We start from the raw sequence: 25,467 nt of genomic DNA, 5'->3' as shown, positions 1-25,467 counted from the left end.
TCACATAATTTTTGCAATACAGTATTGAACTTGCCTATATTAATTAGCTGAGTATAAGTCCATTTCTTACAAAATAAATATATTAGGCCAAGGCCTATAACCCCTATCTCCATTTTATAATTATCTATGCTTAGTTAGCAAGGACTGAATTCATTGTCTTAGGCTTTTTTTTAGGTGCATTCTTATGCATTAGGTAGCTATTTGTTCTGCTGGATAATTTCTATTAATTAAAGTTGATAATCCCAAAAAATGAAGCCCAGTACATTCATCTCTTGAGTCATTATCTCCTTCTTTAAGTTTTGGATAATAAGCTCATCTGCCTCTTTGAAATGTCTCATGACTCAGCTGTTCAGAGATTGTCCATCTAAAGCAGAATGCATGAGATAATCAGACTCCTTTTCCACCTCATGGTGAAAGAGAACATTCTTTGTTTGCTTAGAAATGCTATCTAGAGATGAAATTATACATCTAATATTTTATGACCTGCCAAGTTACATAATGAAAAAAATCATTCAGGATTACTGTTTTTTGTTTGTTTGTTTGTTTTTGTCATGTTATAGTCTAATACTTATTGTTAAACCAAGAAACAGGTTAACACTACCATTTGGCTTTAATGTTTGACTACCAAAAAGCTAACTGTTGATCAAATTTGTTTTTTAATTGTGGTTCCCTGGGCCACTCACACATATGCATTGAAACAATTTATTAGTGTAAAGATTAATTGTGGTAATTTTATTGTCTTGGGATTAGATGAAGAGACCTTCAAAAACTCCTTTTGATGAAACAAGTAATAAATTGTAGAAACAACTAGTTCTGTGGTTCAATATTTATATGTCTGTGCTAGAAGCTTTACATAAATTTGAAAACTTTTTGTAGGTTTTGCAGTGTGAAAATATGCCAATACTTCAGGCACACTTACAAGCCCGTCTTGTCTTCAGTCTGGTTGACTATGTCCAGCAAAGTTTGATTTCTCCAGAAGGACCATTATGGTTTATTGGCTTAATGAAGCAAATTGGAAGAAGTTTTGTGCAGCACCTTTTCTGTGCTCTGGGTGCTTTATAAAATTGCAGAGTATGTTTCAGTTTTAAACAATTCCCAATGATAGGTTTATTTCCAGTGTGGCAAAACAGGACCTGAGAAAACAACTATGAGTATCTTGCACACACGCACACACATGCATGCACACTAGTTCTAACACCTTCTGTAGAAGGTGTTGGCCGGGCGCGGTGGCTCAAGCCTGTAATCCCAGCACTTTGGGAGGCCGAGACGGGCGGATCACGAGGTCAGGAGATCGAGACCATCCTGGCGAACACGGTGAAACCCCGTCTCTACTAAAAAATACAAAAAAACTAGCCGGGCGAGGTGGTGGGCCCTTGTAATCCCAGCCACTTGGGAGGCTGAGGCAGGAGAATGGCGTGAACCCGGGAGGCGGAGCTTGCAGTGAGCTGAGATCTGGCCATTGCACTCCAGCCTGGGCGACAGAGCGAGACTCCTTCTCAAAAAAAAAAAAGAAGGTGTTAACTGCCTCAGAGTACCCTCCAAGCAATAGTGAACAGAGTACTAATTTCCTTCTTTGTAAATTTTCCAGGATATCATGATCAACCTAATTGTGTGGAGAATGGTTTTGGAGTCTACTGATTAATATTTTATTATACAGGAGCTCTCTAAAAGAGAGATTTGTCCCTTATGCTGATTCTTTCTCAAAATGAAGATTTTCACAGGAAGACCATTAGTGCCAGACACTGAAGAATTCTAGTTTTCTTTATTAAAAACAGTGTATAAAAAATTTTAAAGAATTCTTCATTTACAGAAGGAAAATAAGAGAACAATGTATGGGCCTGTTCAGTGTTTAGGTGGAGTAGAAGAGATGAATCTGGAAAATGTTTGAATGTCCTTTCGGCAAACATGAATAGGAGTAGAATTCTGTCTTTTTTTGGGACAGAGTTTCACTCTTGTCACCCAGGCTGGAGTGCAGTGGCGTGATCTTGGCTCTCTTCAGCCTCTGCCTCCTGGTTTCAAGCAATTCTGCCTCAGCCTCTCGAATAGCTGAGATTACAGGTGTGCCCCACTATGCCCAGCTAAGGTGTTTTGGGTTTTTTTTTTTTTTTTTGGTATTTTTAGTAGAGACAGGGTTTCACCATGTTGGCCAGACTGGTCCCAAGCTCCTGACTGCAGGTGATCCACGTGCCTCGGGATCCCGAAGTGCTGGGATTATAAGCGTGAGCCACTGCACCCAGCCTGTCCTCTCTTTTTAAGAGACAAGGTCTTGCTCTGTTGCCCACGCTGGAGTAGCTGTGGCAAGATCATAACTCACTGTAGCCTTTAACTCCTAGGCTTAACCACTACTGCTGCCTCAGCTTCCCGAGTAGTTCTGACTGCAGGCACACACCACCACACCCAACTAATTAATTTAATTTAATTTTTTTTTTGAAATAAGGGGTCTTTCTATGTTGCCCAGGCTGGTCTCAAACTTCTGGGCTCAAGTGATTCTCCTGTCTCAGACTCCTAAAGTGCTGGGATTATAGGCGTGATCCCCTGTGCCTGGCCTGTCCTCTCTTATTGATGATTATGGTTTAAAAACACTGATTCTTAAGTTCTCATTAGTAGCCAAAATAATATGTTTAAAAAGATACTTTATTCTAATATTTTATAAATTTCCTTTTATAGTGTATATTAAATAATTATGATCTGGTACTATTTAAGAGCCTCATATGTTCACTATTCCCTGAAAAAGTGAATAAAGTTTCTAGGTCTACTTTTGAAGTTTATGGAAACATTTAACTTGAATTATGTGGCTAGGAACACAAGTAGAAGTGTATTGTTAAAAGATCATTTAAAAATAAAATTACGGTACGTACAAATATAAAATGGACATATGCCCAAGACTTTTACTCATTAATTAATGAGATAACCAGTAAGATGTTACAATTAATTAGGATGTATTTAAAGATATATGTGAGCAATAAGGAAAGCTGAAATGAATGTACAAATACATGCAAAACTGCTGTGTCCACAAGGCAATAAAGGATTGCATTCCTCAGGACTCAGTCCATTTGCATTTCTACAGAGGAGTAATTTGCATTATTATCAGTTTTCTACTATTTACAGGGTTATAAAATCACTCAAAGACAATGGAAGGCAGAGGTAACCAATAAAGACGTACTAGACAGTACATCCTGCAGAGCTTTTGCACTTCTCAAGGCATTTCCCATTTTTTCCTGATGGTATTAATGCTGTTCACATTGCTGTCTTTCCACAAGCTTGTTCTTTAAGCAAAAGCCGGAAGTTTTTCCTATTACTTTTTATGAGTAAATATCTGAGAAAAATAATTTAGTTAGACCCCAAGTAATAATTTAGGCCACCTATTAAAAACTATGATTCCAAGGTGAATAGAATATGCTTTCTGTCATCTGAGACCATTTCTCTTATTTCAAGCAAAAATGTCTGGCATGATATGTGCTATAAGTAATTTATAAAGTATTGAGTGAGTGTGGCAGAAATTTTGGCTTGAGAGGATTAGAGAGGGTGACTTTTAGTGATGTTAAGCATTTTACATCATTGCACATGAACAAAGACCTTTTCATATCATTCACATCTGATTCTCCTCATGCCTAACAGTTGGAACTGAAGAGAAACTTTCCTCTCTGTGAGAGAAAACTGATGAGTGTGCTGTGCTTCATCTTACTCATATGCATGACCTTTTCTTTTGTTTTGAGACAAGGTCTCATTTTGTCATCCAGGGTGGAGTGCAATGGCATGATCACGGCTCATTGCAGCTTTGACCTCCCAGGCTCAATTGATCTTCGTGCCTCAGCCTTCAGAGTAGCTGGGACTACAGGCATGTGCCATCATGCCTGGCCAATTTTTGTATTTTTTTGTAGAGATGGGATTTTGCCATGTTGCCCAAGCTGGTCTCGAACTCCTGGGTTCAAGCCATCTGCCCACCTAGGCCTCCCAAAGTGCTGGGATTACAGGTACGAGCTACTGTGCCTGGCCCATATATATGAACTTCTAACAAAAAAATTGAAGAGACCCTAAGTGGAGAATATACTAATTCAAAATATCATGTTCTGGAGATGTAGAAAAAAAACTATAATTGAAAAATGAATAAAAAAAATTTAAATTTTAGGGGTAGGAGGTGGAAAGCCCAATTTGAAGAAAGCAGTGTGCAAACCTGGGGTCAGACAAGTACAGGAGAATACGTTGAGTGTATCCTGAGTTAGTTTAGTAAAATTAAAGAGTTATTTAAAATAGATTTTAGGATGTTACTGTAATTATTGATTTCATAAGAATATATTATATTTTTCTTGCTCTACAGAGTTTTACCTTGCATGTTAATATCAAAATTTATTACAGCAAACTTTGTTCATAACCTTTTATTGAAACAAGGTTTGAAAGTTTCTTTGTTCATTTTCCTGAGCTCAAGGACTTACAAGGTAGGACATATAATAAGTGAATCCTGTCCTACTCGTCACTAGTGGCAGATGTTTCCCCAAGATATGTTATTAGTAATAATAATAATTATAATTAAAACAATTTCTGCTCTATTAAGTGTGCTTCTGAGGAACATTCTTTTATTTTAAAGCATAAAGCATTGTCCTATTCAGCAGAAGCCAAATCTAATACAGGCTGGTAAAATGTCCTGTATACGGTTGTTTGGGATCTCTTTGTGTGGTATGTGGTAAATCACCAAAATGGAATAAAGATAGCTCAGAAATTAATATTGGCTTTTGCTAAACTAGTGACAAACTTTAAAATTGATGAATTAAATGTGCTAATTAATTGGTACTCTTGCTTTTTAAAAATTATGCAGAGATAATTTATTGATTATTGGCTGACCATTATATAGAGATTAGGTCTTATTTCTCATCCTGCTATTTCCTACCTTTGAAACTTTTTTCTTGATGAGAAAGGGGCATCACTCCTAAATAACATTTTTTTAAAACATTGCATGTTCAAATTTAAAGAATAGAGTACAAGATTAAAGTGTAAAATTTTTGTAATCAGAGCTTTATTGGAAAGTTTTGTGTATAGGCATTGTAGATGTGGCTGTAGAATTTATGGACTCAGTTAAAAATTGTCACCTGATAAAAATGAAGTTAACAATCCATTCAAATGATGAGATTTGCATCTACAGATATATTACCACCTAAAAGCTGAGATTGCATATATTGCTGATGGACTCCTAGAAATGAATCAGGCATCTTTTAAATCTCAGTAAAATGATTATGTTTTCTTCCAGATACTATCTAAAATATCACCAATATAAGATTCCTCATCAATCACTTCTCAACCTTTTGACTAAGATCAAGTGTAGTATCTATCTTTATCAGTTTAATATCTGAGATTGCCTTTATCTGAGGACAATATATTTAATGGATTTTTGGAACAAAGAGAAGGAATAGGAGCTTGTTCTATCCACTCCATGCATTGACCTGGTATTGCAGGACCTCCAGAAACACTGACCCCTCCCCTCCCACACACATAAATTCTCACCAATCTTGAGGGAATGTTAAAATAAGATGTGCTTTGATTGGCTGATAATAAGGCGTATTAGAAATGAAAGAACTGTAAAGAAGTAATTTATCTTCAAATTGGGAAGCCACTTCTAGCTAGTGGATCTAAGTGTTTGGCAACATATTCTGTAGCATAAAACTAACAATACTTGATTTTAGACTCAGGAGACATGCATTGGGTTCCATGTTGCCTCTTGTTAATCATCTACTTTTGGAAACATTGCTGAACTCCATTCTCTTTCCTCATCTTTGAAATTAGGTTAATCACATCACAGGATAGTTGTGAGTAATAAATAAAATCATCTATTCTTATGCCTGACACACAATAAGTGCTTAATAAGTATTTATTGACATTGCCTCTTGCTAGAATCTGGTTGGAATGATACATGAAACAACTTTGTTCCTTTGCCATAATACTTTAATACACATTCTTATCTGTGTCACCACAGTAGAGGAGTGCCACTTCCTATCACAGGGGCTGGATAACACTAGAAAGTCTAGGTGAAATAGTAAAAAATACAGAGATGAATAGTTTAAGAAAAGCCTCTTAACTGATTCTGGTATAATTCCCTTTAATTAAATAATTGGCTTAACATAATTATGATCTTTTCTGAAGTATTTTGATGACAAGAAGGTGGCCTGTGAATGAAATGTACAATTTTTTGACTCCAGAATTATTAAAGTATAAATTGCTAAACTATAATTGTGGATTATAAATTGATCACTGATCATCTTCAGATGAGTGATTAAAAATTCAAACCTATAGATCTGAACACCCACAGCATCAAGGTGAAGTTGCCAGGGAACTGATGATTCTCTCACACTTCTTTATCTACATTTCTGTCCAGAAATGGACTGTCCTCTTCCCTCAGAAATCCTAGCTGTCCAATCAAGCAGCCATTTCAAGCCAGAGACAGTCTTGGACACACTACACAGGTCTGACGACTAAGTGACAGTCCATCAGTGGAACCAGATGCCTTTTCTTGAAAGCTACCCACTGGTTTCAAGCAGAAAAAGGGAAAAGTTCAATGAGAGAAAACAAACTTCTAACTATGTTGTTCTTTTTGGGCACATTGTATATGCTGAAAAGTTAATGCTGTTTTTAAAGTTAATTCATGATAATTGAACCGAAGTGCTCTGAAAGTGCTGTTAGAGTCTGTTTATGAACCCAGTGCCTGCCCTCTTTGTCAATTCAGTAAAAGCACCGTTCAGTAAAAGAAAGGAGAGAGAGATGGCTGCATGGTGTGCACTTAGCCATATGTGCGTCCTTTCTCTGTAAAGTATCTGTTTTTCTAAGTGCTTTTTTTTTTTCTTTTCTTTTAATCTGTCTACCTCATTGAGTCAGCGGGGCTGCTAGTCCCATTATCACTCCACCTTGAGGACTGGGAAGGGCTGATAAATGTATTTTGCTCGTGATTCACCACAAATCACTTTTGTTGCTCTGAGGTGTAGGTCACTGTTGCAATTATAGGTCAGCAAGAGGAGAGCACGTGGGACAAGTGAATTAAATAAATAAACTACTGTTTGATGATCACATTGACAAATATTTTTAAACAAATATAACGGACAGTCTTTGTTAGCACATGGAGTATATTAATCGTTTCCATGAGTGCTGTTGGGAGTGAGTCTTTCATATGAAGAATCAGCAATTCCATTTTATAATGGCAAAAAGTTGGTAACACCTTTATCTTCAACAATAGCAGGTTAATTGAATTGAGTTATGCTTTATTAAAATGATAAAATACTAAGACACTTAAATGGTGGTGTAAAATATTATTTAATTACATGGAATATGGTCTCTGATAAATTAAGTGGAAAAGGAGAGTACAAGATCATATTATATATTTTGTTTTAAAAAAGTATTTCTCTATGTGGAAGGATTACCAGGGTATGCATATGATATTAACAGTAATTTTTTGGTAATGAGATTTAAAATTTTTCTTATTAGTTTGTTCTCTCATTTTTTTTTCTTTTTTTTTACTAAACATGAACTATAAGATACTGTAATAAAGTTATAAGAAAGTTGTTAAATAATTTTTTAAAAAGAGTATGTGCATGTCAAAGAAATCATGCTTGTGACAAAAAGAAATTAGAAAGTGTAAAAGACTATTTCAGTATTTCTAATTAATTACCCAACTATACTACATTGTTCCTAAGAATTGAACCTTCCAGAATCCTCTGAAAGTAAAACCATATTAAAGAAAGAAACGTAGAGTAACCATGAGCATGTAGTTTGAAAAAGATACAGAAATCTCAGCTATGTGTAATTAACAAAATAATTGATTCCATGATAGCCTCTCATTCTGAAAATGAAATAAAGCAGTATTTATTTGAAGCTAATGAATGAGAGTGTATTATTGTATGCAAAACTGTGCTTTAAAATGTTTGTAATATAAAATGTTTATAATATAAAATATTTCATGTACTAACAGAAAATCACAGAAACAAATACAACATTAGCTTGTGGGGGGAGTTTGAAAGTTCCAGATGCTAGAATTGGCTGAGGCTCTTTGCAGCACCGTCCACATAAAAGTGGATAGGCTGAGGGGTTTATACTAGTGATAATGGAAGGAACATGGAGTCAGAATGGCTTTCTATATACCCTTTGGCTTGTGTGACCTCTTTGGCCTTGGTTTTTTAATCTTCAAATGAGAGAAAATAATACATACCTATTAAAGTTGTTAAATAAAAAGCATATTTAAAGTGCCTAGGAAAATGCTTGCCAAATAGCAGTGATTCAATGAATATTAGCTCTGTACTTGAATTTGGAGTCTCCCTTGGTGACTCAAATTTAATTACTAAAAACGCTAATGGCTTCAAAAGTAGCCATTTAAGAGAGTGAATTCACAGCAGGGAGAAAAACTTGGAGCAGTTATTCTTTCACAGAACTCCATGAACAGGTCTTGGGATATTTTATTCAATTTAAAACCAAAGGGCTATGGAACAGTGAGTTTTCAAATTTCTATCATTTGTTTGGGTTCATATTTGACTTTGATAAGTTCACCAATATGGATTCTTTTAGCTAAAGAACAAGTTGGATTTTCATCATAGAAACTTCATATTCAGTAGATTAACTTGATTGGCAGCAATTCTAAGGGAAAGATTCAGAAACAGAATAACAAGTCTGTGGCAATTTAAGACTGAACTACTGAATGAGGAAATTAGGATGGAATTTCGTCATGATGACATCTATTAGACTTCCATGATCATTATCTCAAGAAAAAAAAAATCATGGCTCTATTCAAGAGAATAATTGTTGTAGAGGAAAGAAAGTGCTAAAATAGTTTTATGAAATTACATTCTGAGGTGTTGTACAAAATAGTACTCTCTCTGAAATGTAATTTGCCTTTAAACTATTCAGAAGAGTCTGAATGGTGATTGTTGCCAGAGTTTTTATCCGAAAGTTCAGTGATGGAGCAGCATCTGGGCCTAGCCCCATCTTTAGTGGCACATCCTGAGTGACTAAGACATAGATGTGAAAGCCTTATCTGGGGTTTCGGGGATCCAGTGGTTCCATTCAGCTTACAAAAGCAGAATCCTATTGGTTTCCAGTCTTCTTTGAGTCTGTTTTGTTTTTGAATCATTGCAGCCTGCCGAGCGCGGTGGCTCACACCTGTAATCCCAGCACTTTGGGAGGCCGAGGTGGGAGAATCACCTGTCAGGAGTTCAAGAGCAGCCTGGGCAACATGACAAAACCCCGTCTCTACTAAAAATACAAAAACTATCTAGGCGTGGTGGTGTGTGTCTGTAATTCCAGCTACTTGGGAGGCTGAGGCAGGAGAATCACCTGAGCCCGGGAGACAGAGGTTGCAGTGAGCTGAGATCGTGCCATTGCACTCCAGCCCGGGCAACAAGAGCAAAACTCAATCTCAAAAAAGAAAAGAAAAAAAAAACTCATTGCAGCCTAAATATCCTTTTACCTGTTTCTAAGTCAAATAATTCTAAAGTGATCATTTCACTAGCTACAACAAAAATATTCTCCAAAGCTTTCAGGCTAAAACAAAGCAGTTCTGTGATGGTAAAAAAACTTCAAACATCTGAATTTGGTCAGGGAAAAGAGCATGCTGTAGTATCTCTTCAGGATTGTAAAGCACATATAAATGGATGGTATTGGACATATGGAATTGTTCATTTTACAGAATACTTACTATCAGATGTTCTTAAATAACAGGATGAAGAACACATGCTTAATTAGCTCAATTGTCTATGGATAACTGTGTTGATGCTCAACTTTTCTTTCAGTTTCCAGTTAAGGATGCCATATAATGCTTGTACATTCTGCTTTAATAAAATCATCTAGCACCACTAAAATCCTGCCATAGTGCATCGAAATATTTCTACTCAGCAACACTATTATCACTTAAAGCTGCAGGCAGACCTTAAACTACAATTTCATGGGCTGTATTTTGTGGACATTGTATTCTATAATTTTATTCAATCATGAACACATTTTCTCAATGCTTTTATTTGATAAAACATAGCCTTTAATATTGCATATAATAGTGTTAGTAATTCTTATGGTCATCTAATTATTGAATGACTGTTTTAGGTGTCATGAAGTCAAATGCTTATGATGTCAAAAGTAGGAAGAGGTGATAACTGTTTTGAAGTAGAAAATGTGCGCCTACCACTCAGCTCCTGAGGATGCTATGCAGCGACAGGGGCCTAATGCGTGCATGTACATTTGTTTCCCGTTGCTGCTATAATAAATTTCCACAACCTTGGTGGCTAAACAAAACAAAACACCAGTTTATTATCTCAGAGTTCTCAAAAGTGAGAAGTGTGAAATGGGTCTTAGTGAGCTGAAGCCAAGGTGTTGGCAGGGCCACGTTCTTCCTGGAGGCTCTGAGGGAAAATCATTTCCTTACCTTGTACATCTTCTAGAGGTTGTCCATATTCGTTGGCTCTTGTACCCCTCATCTTCTAAGTGAAACATGGTGTATGAAGTCTTTGACCTTGCATCACCCTGACGCTGATTCTTCTGCCTCCCCCTTTCACATTTAAAGGACCCATTGGGCCTACCTGAGTAATCCTGAGTAATCCTGGATAACCTCGTTATTTTAAAGTCAGTTTATTAGCAACCTTAATTCCTCTTTGCCATGTGTGTTAGCATCTTCTAAAGACACAGAGCCAATAGGATCTGTATAAATCTATATCAGAAGAGATTTATTATAGGAATTCTCTTACTCGGTTATGGAGGCTGAGAAATTCTCTTATTTGCAAGCTAGAGAACCAGTAAAGCCAGGGTGTTATTCAGTTCAAATATGGAAGCCTCAGAATGAGGAGCTGATGGTGTAAATCCTGTCCCAAGTCTGAAAGCCCAAGAGGCAGAAGCACTGATGCTCAAGGGAAAGAGAGAATGGATGTCCCAGCTCAAACAAAGAGAGTGAATATGCCGGTTCCGCTTTTTTTGTTCTACTCAGTCCCTCAGTTTGTTGGATGATGCCCGTCCACATTGGTGAGGGCAATCTTCTTTGTTTAGGCCACTGATTAACTTACTGTCTTCCAGGAGAACCCTCACAGATGCAGCTAGAAATAATGTTTTACCAGCTATCTCAGTATCTCTTATCCCAGTCAAGTTGACACATACAATTTACCATAACACCATGTAACATACCATATTCACAGTTTCTGAAGATTAGGATGTGAATCACAGAATGCATTTCTGTTTTTTGGAGAAGCTGGGATACCATATTTTAGGTGAAATCTCTGGATATTTAAATGTTTAACTTTATGAGATACATAGCATCTCAGTGGCTCTGTTTTGGTCTATAGGCTGCCTGTTTATAGCCATCAGTATATTGCATGCCTGACTCTATGCAGAGTATCTGTGTTTTCTCACTCATGGTTTTAAAATCTAACTGAGAAAGTAAACATTTAAAATTATCCATAAAACAATATTTTAACAACACAGTACAAGAAACATGATATGGGGCTTTGGGAATGATCCTTGTAGGGTGAAGCAAGATAGGTCCTAAAAAAAAAAAAATGATGGATTTGGATGAGCAAAACGGAATTTAGAAGACACGTAAAAGATGTGGTGGTTGGGTGGAACAAGACTGTCAGCAGCAAGGATGGGAAAGACGCGTGAGACATCAAAAGTCTGGTCTTGCTGGGTTAGGAGGAATGAAATTGAGGATCATTTATCTGATAAAATGAACCAAGTAATACACAATTTTCAATGCTTTCTTTAGAGTTTACCTTTGTTTCGTGAAGCAATAAATTTTTGTGGTAAGTTCTTGAGCCAGAGAAATAGTTGCATATAAGATTAGATAAAAAATGTTTTTTTAAGAATTATCACAACAGAGATGAAAGCACAAAGACCAGAAAGATGACTGTTTTGTTCTCCAGGTGTGCAATAATGAGAAAACTAGACTAGGGTTCTCAAGGTGGGTCGAAAAAAATCTGAAAAGACATTTCAAAGAAAGAATCAGCAAGACATGATGAGTGACTGGCTGTGAGGAGTTAATAAGAAAAAAAAGATAATAAAAGTTGAGATATGGGTCTAGGAGCACAGAGGAATCATTGATTGAGGTTTATAGATTTGGGTGATTAATATCATTGAATTAAATGCATTTTTTTTTCCAAGAGAAAAGTGCTTGAGGCCAAGAACCAAGCTTAAAGAGATGCCTACATTAGATCAATGGGAAAAAGGTAAGGGAATAAAAGCGGAAGGAAGAGTGGAAACATCTTAACACAGCTTTCCAACACCCAAAGGAAGGGGAAGTTTCATGGTAGAGAAAGAAGGATTCCATGATGACAAATAACATGTTTTTGCAGTGTGAAAATTGCTTGACTGATACAGAAATAGAGAAGGATAAAGAAAACTTGTTTAAAAGAGTTTTTATTGGAATTTGAGGCAGAAGTGAAATGTTATTTAAGGGAAAAAGATGAATTTCATGATTTTGCAGGCTTGAAATGCTTAAAAGATAGAAATAAAGGCCAGTAGAATGATTAAATGCAATGTTCCTGAAGATGGAGTGGAGTAGGCAAAGGCCTATCAGGTCACAGTTTCATCAGTGAGATGTGCTCATTTTACTCCTTTGAGCCAGTGAACCTCTTTTCTACTTTATGACAATACTCTATTGACTACAACAGATTTTTATACTCTATTGACTACAACAGATTCTGACTGGCTTGACTTAAGCTAGGCCAATCAGAATCTCTCTCCTGGAAATTTCTTATTGGGCCTGAGAAATTTATTTATTTATGTGGATGACATAAAATGTAGCCGTATGTACTCAGGCTCTGAATGCACTACGTGTATGCCCATCACAGCAATTAGAATAGCGGGAGAGGGAAAAAGCAAGAGGGGCATAAAGAAATCGGGCTGACAGACAAGAAAGGACAGAAAGAAGCAGACATTGCCCACATTCCTGCTGGCTGTCCTGTTTCTGCTCTGAGTTCCTTCTAAGGTTTCTCCCGTCTGCTAGATTTCTGTCATTATCCCATTATCTTCCCTGTACATCTTCTTGGATTAAACAAGGTTTAAGTGATTCTCTTATTTTTAATCGAAAGAGTAATGAATAAGACACTAGAAAAAGTTAAATCAAGAATACTGGCTGACATTTTGAGGACACCTTTTCCCCAAGTAAGAAGACAATGGAGAGGACTGGCACAATGAATGATCTGGAAAACCGGAAAACCTAAAGTGGTACTTTGGAAGGCTCACGTTCTTCATGATTAGCACAATCCTCAGTGTAGAGGATGCTGCTTCTGAGAATGTCTCCTTAAACCACTACTCTGGCCGAAGTGCCCTTTCAATATGTTACTTCTAACATATTACTGTGAATATTCCTATCACGGCACTTATTATACTATATTTAAATTGTTGGTGAACTTATCTGGAGCAGACTCTACACTTTAAGCTGTATAGAGTCAGGGATTATGTATATTTGTTGAAATAATAATTCATATCTTCCCAGTGGAGACCAATACTTGTTCATTTTGCACAGTGTAAGCAAAGCCTCATTAAGTTAAAACAGCTCTTCCCTGAGAAGTTTAGAGTAGAAATTTTAGAGTTGATCCTTGCAATGTCATAGCAACATGCCTAAAGATTGTAAATATGTTGTTTAATCTGTTAGTACAATGATGAAATGTTTAAAAATGTATTTAGGGACTTATTTTGGGAAGTTGATGATTATGAAAAATAACTACTTAAAAAGCTATCTAAAATGTTACTACATGATCATGTTAGGGTTCTAGATCTAAGTATAAATATGGAAGGTAAGGAAAAAGATGGAAGTTTCCTAATGATTTATGATTGCTTTGGCAGAAATATTTTTAATAAAGAGTATAATGTACAGTTAGGGGAAAGTATGATAATAAAATCAAGGGAAGGAACATAGCCAGCTCATAAAATAGGTTGGGCACTTGACTAGTCTACACTAGTAGTTTCTAGCTCTTGTAAGCTTTAGATCAAGAAGTTTATCCAAGCAGGTCTCCAAGCCCATTGGTGCAACAAGAGATATTCACTTCTCTTAATGGTCTCAAATAAATAAGCATGAATTTCTTAACAATAAGGCCAGAGGCTTTTGATGGAAGAATGTGTAATAGTGATGTTACTATGGACATAATTCAAGTCTACTATGACATTTTTTTTGGATTAAACTGTAAAATAAATGGCAAACTTAACCATTTTTCCAAGGCTTGACTATGCATTAGACACTATGCTACAGGCCTTAGACAGTTTGTCGTCTCAGAACTAATTTTAGCAGAATTGACTTAAGTGTTCAAAAATAATTTTGAAGATGTAAAGTTTTTGCTCCTTAAAATATGAACACATTTATTCATTTATACTCATATTGTGCTTTATCTTTAACCTACACAGAAAAGCAGCCAACGCATAACAGGGAGGCCACCATGTCATTCAGGTCAGTGTTGACAGGTGTCATATTGTCAGTCTTTCTTGGTCTTCCTGCACACACTCGAGCTATCTCAATCAATTCTTTCTTCTCATTGAAACCCATTCCATCATCTTCTGGACATATTGATCTTCAGTCATGCACATACTCATCATATTCTTCATGGTGTTTCTGCCTGCAGGCCTCTCCTTCTCATTATTTCTATATTGGTGACTCTGTCCTCACAGCTGATACCAATCATGCTTCTTACAAGTACATTTCAAAGGCATGGATTTTCTAGTATTTCACTCACAGGAAAATAACACTGGTTTCTCTCCTTTGTACCTGCAGTGTAGATTCACTTAGCTGCTTTAATTTGACTGCTAGTCAAAATTAAAAAAAAAAAAACTTTTATGAAATTTCATGCATTTTCAACCCCTCTACACATTCCCTTTTCACATTATACACAAGTGGAAAGAGAAGAGTTTCATATAAAGAACACACAAAACAATTGTACCACATAAAAAAGAAAGAATCAATATTAATCATGACCTGCAGTCATACTACCTTTGGCTATGATCATCTCAGAGCTCCAGAGAGGGGCTCAGCTGGCTGCATTTTTTAAAGGAGGACCCTGTGGGAGAGCCAAGAGGTGATCAGAAACACTTCTGGGGATTCTGCTTGTGACACTTCATGCTGGCAGTTCTGCAAAACAGCCTTTCTTGAGAGATTATGTATGCTGACTGGATTGCTAGTAGAAATTCTCATAAGATTGGTACTAGTCTATCGTGATCAGGGTAGATTGATTCTGCCTTACCTATTGGATAGATTCTTTAAAACATTGGGTCTAACTAGATTCAAGAAAAAATAATAGCAACAACAACAGTTAAACCTGACTGAAATGTTATGATGCAGCTGCTATGCAGCCTGCTTCATCTCATTAAATCCTCAAAAATGTAAATTAGCTTCTCTCCGCATATTATAGGTGAGGAAGTAGTGGCTTAGAAAATTAAGAATCATACTTCATCAATTTTGAGATGCACGTTTTTCACATTTTAACACCTCTGAAATTGGACTGCTTCTTAATATTGATGTATCTTATGAAGATAACTGGCAGTTTTGTTTGATTTTTCTGAGTGTCAGAAAAAATACTAGTGTATCTTAAATTCAGTGATGGTTTAGATTTTACAAAATATGGTATCTTGTCCAAGGTCATCCAATTAACATGTGGCAGAACCGACTGGAAATCCCATGCTGTGTTATCAAATGTTACACCTCCAAGAAAGGGAAACTAGAGACTAGGTGGAGGTGCCGCAGCTCATTAGAGGTAGTACGTTCTTGAAGTGTTGACAATCTTTCCACTGGATGAGATGGTACTGATAAAAGATTTCTAAAGACCTTTCCTATTCTGGCCCCAGTTTTTAGGGAGAGCAATTATTCAGGCTACAGGGAGCTATCTCAGTGGCTAGAGGGAGAGAATAACCTTGGAAATTTCTTTCAGTTTTCAGTCCTTCTGATTCTCATGTTTGATATGAAGATAAACAGAGGAACTTTGAGCCTCTTTACATTCTCTTTGTTTTTAGAATCTTGTATTCTCTGAACTTTCACTACACTGTCTTCTATAGTCCTTAGCAGTCCTTGAATATACAGGTTATCCTCCCAGGATTTATAACCTAATTAATCAATGACAAGGGCAGCCATCTCTTTGCTTAGGGACAGATAGTTTTCTGTTACATATTAGGAAATGTGTCTCAGAAGGCATTTTTCTGTCTTTACTTGCCATTCATATTGAGGAGTGAGAGTGAGAAAAGCAATAAGTGTTTTTTCCTCTTCTGTTTCGTCATCCTTTGTATGGCTTCTCATGTTTCACTGCCTCTTGTTTTAGTAGCACCTCAGAATGCCTGCCAGTCTGTTTTTGAGACAGTTTATTGGCTGTGATACTAAGAAACATACAACTTATGTTTCTTAACTTTTTTCCTGCTGTATTTGCCTTTCCAAATTAATACCACAAATGACAACCATTTAAAAAGTGGGAACGTGTCAAGAGAGCTGAGGAAAAAATAATGTAATCCAGACTTCTGTGATATAATGTTAATGAAATATTTTGGTATGCTGAAACCTCAATTTAACATTGTCTTGGTAAGTGAAACTGTCTTGTAATGAGTATCTTTAAGTCACAAAAACTCTGGAAATGTTTCCAAATATAATAAAAGTTCCATAATACCAAACTTCATCTTGGGACAAAATGTATATATAATTCCAAATGTTTAATGCTCTTTCTTTCAAGATCAATCTCACTTCAGTTATGACCTCAAAGTTCTTTTTGCCCTTTGATAAAGGTAAATGCTGATCTTGGGAATCTTCATATATATAACAGTGTAATTTCTCACAACATGGATAGTCTTAAGACCAGAAATTAGATACCAAATTCTATTACTCTTGTAACAACTTTTTTTAATCACAAGAAATTGTTCTATAATTTTTGAATTGTTTTAGATTCATTGTGTGCCTGGGATTTTTTTTTAAATCCTGTCTGCTAAAAGAAAAAGGAGATTTCAGATTTCCATTTAAAAGGTTTGTAAGTTTCCAAACAACAGAAGTTATTTCTTGATCCATTTTTCTCCTGCCCGAATTGTACTTTCTCATCATTTGTTTGCCATCCAGTTAATGTACATCCAGTTTTGTTTTCTCACCTCTGTTGAGAAATGTGATTGAGCGATTAGTTCAGTTTTATGCTATTATCTAATGCATTACACATATGTAATTGAAACAAAATGCTGCTGCATATAGACTTGTCTGAGTAGGTGCTTCAGTAATTTCTCAAAAAGAGTTGGTGTAAGCCTCATTCCTCCAGAAACAAAGACCACTAGGTTCATCTGTGTAATTTGTAAGACTAAGTGAAAAAAAAAATGTAAGCCTACACTTGAAGGTGAGAAAGTCAGTCTCCTCTTCCAATAGTTAATGGACAGGTGACTTCCAAGAGATTGCCACCTAGGGCACTAGACGCCGGGATTTGGGGTGGACAAGAGTTGACTGCTGGCTGCATCATGGAACTGCCAGGCCACCTGACTGTGATGCTTGCCTAATCAACCTTCCTGTGCCCAAACTTAGGTTCCCCTTCTTCACCAGACCTAGACGCTGCCACCCTGTGTCTAGGGTAGTGGGCTGGAGGTGAGGCTGAGAAAGAGAAGAAAGAATTTGTCTATGGGAGGCACTACATGTTGTGTGCCAGAACTCCAAGCTTCTGTTGCATTCATACTCCATTGGCCCCCTGGACTTTACTTACAAAGCATAAACTCAATTTCAAGATGACCACAGAGGAGAATATTAAGCCCATTTGCCACTGCACTGGTTTCAAGCCCACAAAGCCATCCCTAAAGATAACCACTATTTCTGTTGTGAACCACATACTTCAAGTACAGTATTATTTGCCTAATGTTTGAAGTAGTTATTTACAACCATTTCTGCCCACTAGATTATAATCCATGGAGCAGTGTGATAAAATGAGTGATATCTTTCTTGGAATTTTTGTTATAGTTGTATGGCTGCTGCACTGCAAATAATAGACTTATTAATTGGACAAGCACAGAAAATAAAAATATGTGACACAAGGAATATTAAACCGGATTTTCTAGTTTATTTAAATCAAGAATGGCATACTTACATGTACCATTTGCAAATATCTGCTTGAATGTTATGTTGCTTTTCAGGTTTGATGGTACAGAAAGAATATAAGGAAGTTGGTTATTGTCATCTGAGAGTGGTCCTGTGCTAATTGAGTGCTTTTCAACCCTTATTGCAGGTTGCAGTCACAATCATTTTGGAATTATTTTATAAACATTATGCATGGGCCCCTCACTGAGAAATTTTGATTTAATTGACAAGTAGGTGAGGGCCTGGTCACTAATGCTTTTCAAAAACTCATAGGAGAAAGGGGTATGAGGGGAGGAGTTGAAGCTCGTGTCAGTTTGGGTAGTCAACTGGAGTGTCTACACATGGCCTCTCCATGGGGCTTGGGCTTCTCAGAGCCTGGCAGTTGGGTTCTGAGAAACAGTCTCCCAAGAGCAAATATTGCAAGAGGCCCAGGTAGAAGCTGTGAGGCTTCCTGTGACCTAGCCTTAGAAATTCCAAAACATTCCTTCTGTCACATTCTATTTGTCAAGCAAGTCACTAAGGCCAAGTCAGATACATCAACAGAGAAATTAAGTTCCACTTCTTGTTGGTGGAATGTCAGGATCATATTAGAGAAAAGCATGTGGGATGTAAAATATTGTTGCAGTTAACTTTGAAAAATACAATCTGCCACGAAGTGTTATAGCCCTTTAAAGTCATTTTAGGCAGAACTACAATATTAAAGGGAAAAAAGTCAAGGAAATAGCTCAAGATGGGGTTTGTTCTCATGTTTGAATTCACTAGCTAGGCTTTTAAGAGTTACCAGCCTATGATTTCTAACTCTGATTGTAAAATGTCTATTCATTTTTAAATTTTTTTTGATGGTAAAGTTACATTGCTGAGTTATAAGAAATGAAAGCAGTGCTAAATTAAATAGCAAAATCTCTTTGTGCTACTATATTTTCCTTCCCAGCCCTACTTCAATAAAGGTAATATATAAAATCTAGGATTTAGAAGAATAGTCAATTCAACTTCCTAACTTTATGTTTGTGTATTCAAAAATATGGAACACTGAAAAGTCTAAATTTTATCAAATCTTACCTTGACTTGACCTCTTGGTAATTACTGCATCAATTAGGGTATTAATTCTTTGTTGAACTTGATTCATTACAACCACCAGGTTTATTTAGCAACAGGTATTCATCCACACCTGCCTGGCTTCATGTCTTTCCTGGGCATGGTAATGTTCTGGAACTTTGCAAAGGAAGACACATTTAGGTTCCGTCTTTAGAATTCCAGTGGTATTGTTTTGATGCTACAAATGTTTACTCAAAGTTAGAAAACAGTAACAAAGTTTCCTCATTCAGCATATGTATAATATTTATTGAGCAACCTAAACTTATTTAGGCAACCTAAAATGAGTGTACAGTACATATAATATGCAGATATTTTATGTGACTCTAAGGAGTACTCATCTTTGGTGAGAGCACACTCAGCGGTACTAAATGAGGGATGCAGAAGCATCTGTGCCTTCATTTTATCATACAGAAATTTACACTTAACTCATATTTTCTTTCCAAGAACTGTGAACTATAATTAGTAGTGGAATCCTTGGCGTAGATCACTAGGCCAGTCTTGAAGTATAAGTTGGCACTTTCATTTCAGTGGCAAAGATTCAACCATAAGGAAGAATCATGAAATTAAGTGTACTTGAAAGCAGTCGGAATTACTGATACAATGTAGAGGTGTTAATCTCTTACTATTCTGAACATTTTTTTTCTAAGAGGTTCTCCGCTTACATTGCCACATGATCTTAATATTTTTATTTGCCTTTTTAAAAAGAAACATCAGTACTCCTCAGTTTCCCTTCATCTTGACATCTCTTTGACTTTTATAAATGCAAGGATGAAGACTTTCTTACTCCCCACTTTTCAGTGTGTTCCTAAGTTTAGGGCCACCTCCTTCAATACTACTCAGTACTCACAGAAAAGAAGGTCCTTACACTTACTATGTAACTATAGAATCAGTAAAATGCCAACAAATCTGCATTTCAACAAGTTTCCCCGGTGATTCTCACAAGAAATTTTGAGACTCGCTGCCCTAGAGTCTTGCTACCTTACATGAAGTCTTAGGACCAGTAGATTGGATATCATCTGGGAGCTTGTTAGAAACGCAGAATTTCAGGCCCCACCCCACATCTACTGGATCAGAACCTGTATTTTAACAAAATGCCCCTAGTGACTGGTATGCACTTAATGTATGAGACATGCTCATTTGGAGAGAAAGTTAAGTCCAAATTCCTAAACATGTCAAACATGGCTCAACATTTTTACTTCCTGTGTTTCTGGCTCCTCCTTCTGCCCCTACATGGGGGACATTCTACCTGAACCATTCCCCTATGAAGATAAGCCTTTTAAAATTGCAGATATGCTACCAATTTTGAGCTATAAAATGGAAATTTCCTATGGCTCTACATAAATGTGTGCAGTTCCTTTTATTTAGGGTTACTATTTCATGGTTCCTTTTATTAAGGGTTACTATTTCATGATTTCTTGCCTTTGGACATGTTGAACTTCCGCTACAATGAGCTCTCTTCTCACTTGGTGTATCGTCATTCATTCTTGAAGACAAACCTTTTATAAAGCTTGCTTCACATATGTACATCTGAGATCCTGAAGAGTTTCTTTTGAGACAGGGTCTCGCTCTGTTGCCCAGGCTGTAGTGCAGTGGCGTGATCTCGGTTCACTGCAAGCTCTGCCTCCTGGGTTCATGCCATTCTCTTGCCTCAGCCTCCTGAGTAGCTGGGACTACAGGTGCCTGCCACCACGCCTGACTAATTTTTTGTGTTTTTAGTAGAGACGGGGTTTCACTGTGTTAGCTAGGATGGTCTCGATCTTCTGACCTCGTGATCCACCTGACTCGGCCTCCCAAAGTGCTGGGATTACAGGCGTGAGCCACCGCGCCTGGCCATATTTCACATTTTCCTATTTTAACTGTATTCTCTGACACAACAAATCTAGTACTAATGATGGAAGCTTTCGTTATGATTTCCCTTATAATAATACCAAAAGAAAACAGAATAAAAATATATTTTCTAAATTTTAATATAAATAAAAGTGATATATAAGCACACTTACATCATGCAAATTGTATGTTCCTACATTGCAGCTAATTATGGTCTTAGTTAACAAAATTATGTCTTTAAGGGAAATGTCCATGTTTCTGAGGTTTGAAGCCTATGATATATTCTTTTTATGAAATGGTAGCTCTTCTTAAGATGACAATAAGCATCACTACGTTTACTAATTTTGTAACTATATTGTGTTGCTGCCTCTACTGATGTAGGAGAGGGTTGGCAGGTCACCCTTGATTTTATTCCAGAAGAAATAGGAAACTAGAGAACAGCTTTACATCTCAAGTTTTTCTGCTGCGATATAACTATGACAAAGACCACAGCTTGGATAGGTTTCAGTTTGGCTAGGGAATGCATACTTCACATATGCTCTTTGACTTTGGCAGTGTTATCTCTTAGGATTTTCCTTTTGGATGGCAGGTTTTTTTTTTTTTTTTTTCAGATGAATATATTCTTCGTGAAAATGAGATCCTAATCTTTAACTCCAATACTGCAAAATCACACATATAATATATTTATGAAAAAAATAAACTATGAGAAATTTTCACTATATACAAAATACTAACAGATAAATTTATCCAAATTGCCTGGCCAGAGAATATCTGAACAATTCACATTATCCACTTCAATAAATAAAAACTCCTTTTATTATTTCTTTCTGCTTACAAAAGTAATGTTTGTTTCTTATACAAACTGTAAATCCATCAGTGATATAGGAGAAAGTTCAAGCTCATAGTTATAATCATTGTAAATAGTTTATCATATATTTCAGATTTGTTTTACTGCAAATACTGTGATATATATGTTATGATCTATATAAAGCATAAACAACTAGTACTAAAATGCACTGGAGGGAGTCTACATGTTTCCAGAATAGAACTACAAAGCAGTTTTGATCAATGGTCATGCTATATATTGGCCATAACATGCTCCTGAAGGGAAGGGAATGTACTATTTTTCTCTTTGTGTTTTGCGTGCATATAACTGTTATATTTTACTAATATATACCATGAGCAGTAAAATACTAGAAATCAATGTAGTATTAAATGAAATGCTTCCCCCAGTGTTTCATTTAATTCTGTTATCTTTTTCTGAAATATTAAGAAGTTTTCATGTTTATCCTTATTCACGAACAAATAATTTGTATACTTTTTGAAAAATTATTAGCTATTTTTCTTGCTTATTGGGGAAGAAAAGTTGTAAATTGCGAACAGTAATGCTCTAGTGTCGCTTCAAAAATATTGTTTCGGCCGAGCGTGGTGGCTCTCGCCTGTAATCCCAGCACTTTGGGAGGCTGAGGTGGGGGGATTACAAGGCCAGGAGATGGAGACCATCCTGGTTAACAAGGTGAAATCCCGTCTCTACTAAAAATACAAAAAATTAGCCTGGCGTGGTGGCGGGCGCCTGTAGTCCCAGCTACTTGGGAGGCTGAGGCGGGAGAATGGCATGAACCCGAAAGGTGGAGCTTGCAGTGATCTGAGATCTGGCCACTGCACTCCAGCCTGGGCGACAGAGCGAGACTCCATCAAAAAAAAAAAAAAAAAAAGTTTCTAAGGAAAGAAATAGAAACTAATGTTTACTTTTTAGTGGGCTTTATTAAGCAAGAAACTATCACTTAGTCTTTTTCATTCTTATATTTTGAATTTAATTCTTTTTATCTTGAGAATAGCTTAATTTATTCACGTTTGGGTGTTTTCCAATATTTATGAGTTTATATTCTGGTTGTTTAATTTTTTTTTCAATATTTTAAGTTACCACAAGTAAAAATCCCCAATCTTATTTCCTTTTCCAAGATATGTGTGACTTACAGAAAACCTGTTAAACTGACTTATGAATACAGCCACACACACACACACACACACACACACACACACACACACACCACGTTCAGGGTCAAGGCTTAAATATCACAATTGATCAAACTTAATGAGGATAAGGCATTTGAGACACTTGAATGGAGGATGCTATTCATAGTTCCAATGCTTATATGATAATTATGAAAGGGAGACCCAAATGCCCTTTATCTGTGAAATTATCTGAAGAAGGGGAAAGTCAAATTATTATCCTAGTATGATATTGTTCTTTAAGATGAGTCTTAAATTGGACTGTTCATATTAATTACCCTGGAAAACTTTTGAAATGCTATTCATCAGTAGCTTTGGACTAGATTTAAAGCTTGGATCAAGGTCAAGGATAAAATTACTTTGCCTATCAAGATTATTACCTTTGTGACTGGAATTTGAAAAGACAGACACTAAGTATTTTTTCTTGAGATTCTTTGTGTTTTTATTCCATCTGTTTAAGAAACAAAAATGGAAACTTTTACCGCATTTCTAGAACTATATGCTTTATATTCTGAAGTGTCAGAGGCAAAGTTCATCTGTCTTTACATGTACCTTTTACGTCTTAGTGGCTCAATTTATGAGACTATGAATGCAATAGTCATGTCCCTTGTAATCTTTGTGTAATTTGGGGATTAGAGACCACTGCAACACAGGATGTTTCATTGATGTCTTGATATCTACCATGAAGAAGGGGTGTGGCTTTTTAAACATAGTAAAAAGAGAGGACAAAAACCTCTCTATTGAGAAGTTTTAAATTTAGAGTTATAAAAGCTTAAATTTAAAAATTTAAACTTTAAATTTAAAGCTATAAATTTAGGAGACACCAAAGGTTAGGCTTCATTGGCATCAGCTCTGCTGACATCACATCAGCAGAAAGAATAAAGAAAGAAGGAACCAGGTGAAGGACCAAGACTAAGGGCAGCCTGACACCTAAAGCTCTGACAGAAGAGGAAAGTTCAGCAAGGGCCACACAACTACAAATGCATTTTTCTCCCTACTTGTTGTGGATGAGTTTAAAGATGGCTTTTCATTAAGCACTGAGGTAGAAAAATTAGAAGATCATTCTGTCACAGAAACCAACAGGAAAAAATATTTCAATAAAGAGAAGATGGCCAACAGTATTGGCTGCTGCTGACTACGAGGGCTTGGTAAAAAGTAGGTTCAGTAGAGTGGAAGGAACTGAAATCTGATTACAGGAGAGTGAATGGGAGGCAATATAATGCAAATGCCAGGATACAACACTCTTTTGATAGGTTTTATCGAGAACGTGGAAGAGAGAAGGTTTTATGAAGAAGGAAGGATGAGAGGACTAGAGTAGGTTTTCTAAAAAAGAGACCTTTGAACATGTTTTTATGCTAACAGAAAAATTCCAGCTTAAAAGGAAAAAAACACACACACACACAAAAGCCAACAAAAAACGATGATGATGGATGGAGAGGAGATGATTTCAGCAGTAATGTTCCCAAGAAGTGTTTGGGTAGAAAACATGAGCCCAGCTGAAGGGTTCAGACTTTCATCCAAGCAGGGGCAAGATGTGTCTTCCACAGAAGGAAGGCAAAGAATGTGTCTACAAATTTAGAATGCCTAGGAGGTTTGATAATGAGAAAATGGAAATGTTCCTGCTCTTTTGCGTCTATTTTTTCCCCATGAACTGTGAGACACTGAGAATGACAAGGGTGGTTGAGGAGGTGGTTGTGTTGGAAGGTAGAACAGAGAAGTACTAAAATGATGAATCCTACCTATCTTTTAGGGGTATGGGTGAAAGGAAATCTCTCAGGTTATCCCCAGTGAACCATACTTAACAGATAAGGAAATATGGAATGATAGCAACCTATAAGAGTGCCCAGTGTTAATGATAAAGAGAAAGCAATACTGTAGTGTTATTCTCTCAAGTCTGACTAATGCATTTCCATTGCTCCTTAGCACAAGTAACTTTTTTTTTTTTTTTTACTATATTTTAAGTTCTAGGGTACATGTGCACAACGTGCAGGTTTGTTACATATGTATATATGTGCCATGTTGGTGTGCTGCACCCATTAACTCGTCATTTACATTAGGTATATCTCCTAATGCTATCCTTCCCCCCTTCCCCCACCCCATGACAGGTCCCAGTGTGTGATGTTCCCCACCCTGTGTCCAAGTGTTCTTATTGTTCAATTCCCACCTTTGAGTGAGAACATGCAGTGTTTGGTTTTCTGTTCTTGCAATAGTTTCCTCAGAATGATGGTTTCCAGCTTCATCCATGTCCCTACAAAAGACACGAACTCATCCTTTTTTGTGGCTGCATAGTAGTCCATGGTGTATCTGTGCCACATTTTCTTAATCCAGTCTAACACTGATGGACATTTGGGTTGGTTCCAAGTTTTTGCTATTGTGAATAGTGCCACAATAAACATACATGTGTATATGTCTTTATAGCAGCATGATTTACAATCCTTTGGGTATATACCCAGCAATGGGATGGCTGGGTCAAATGGTATTTCTAGTTCGAGATCCTTGAGGAATCGCCACACTGTCTT

The sequence above is a fragment of the Colobus angolensis genome, unplaced genomic scaffold, assembly GCF_000951035.1.
Source record: "Colobus angolensis palliatus isolate OR3802 unplaced genomic scaffold, Cang.pa_1.0 Scaffold289, whole genome shotgun sequence".
Lineage (NCBI taxonomy): Eukaryota > Metazoa > Chordata > Mammalia > Primates > Cercopithecidae > Colobus > Colobus angolensis.
This window is presented reverse-complemented; position numbering follows the sequence as displayed.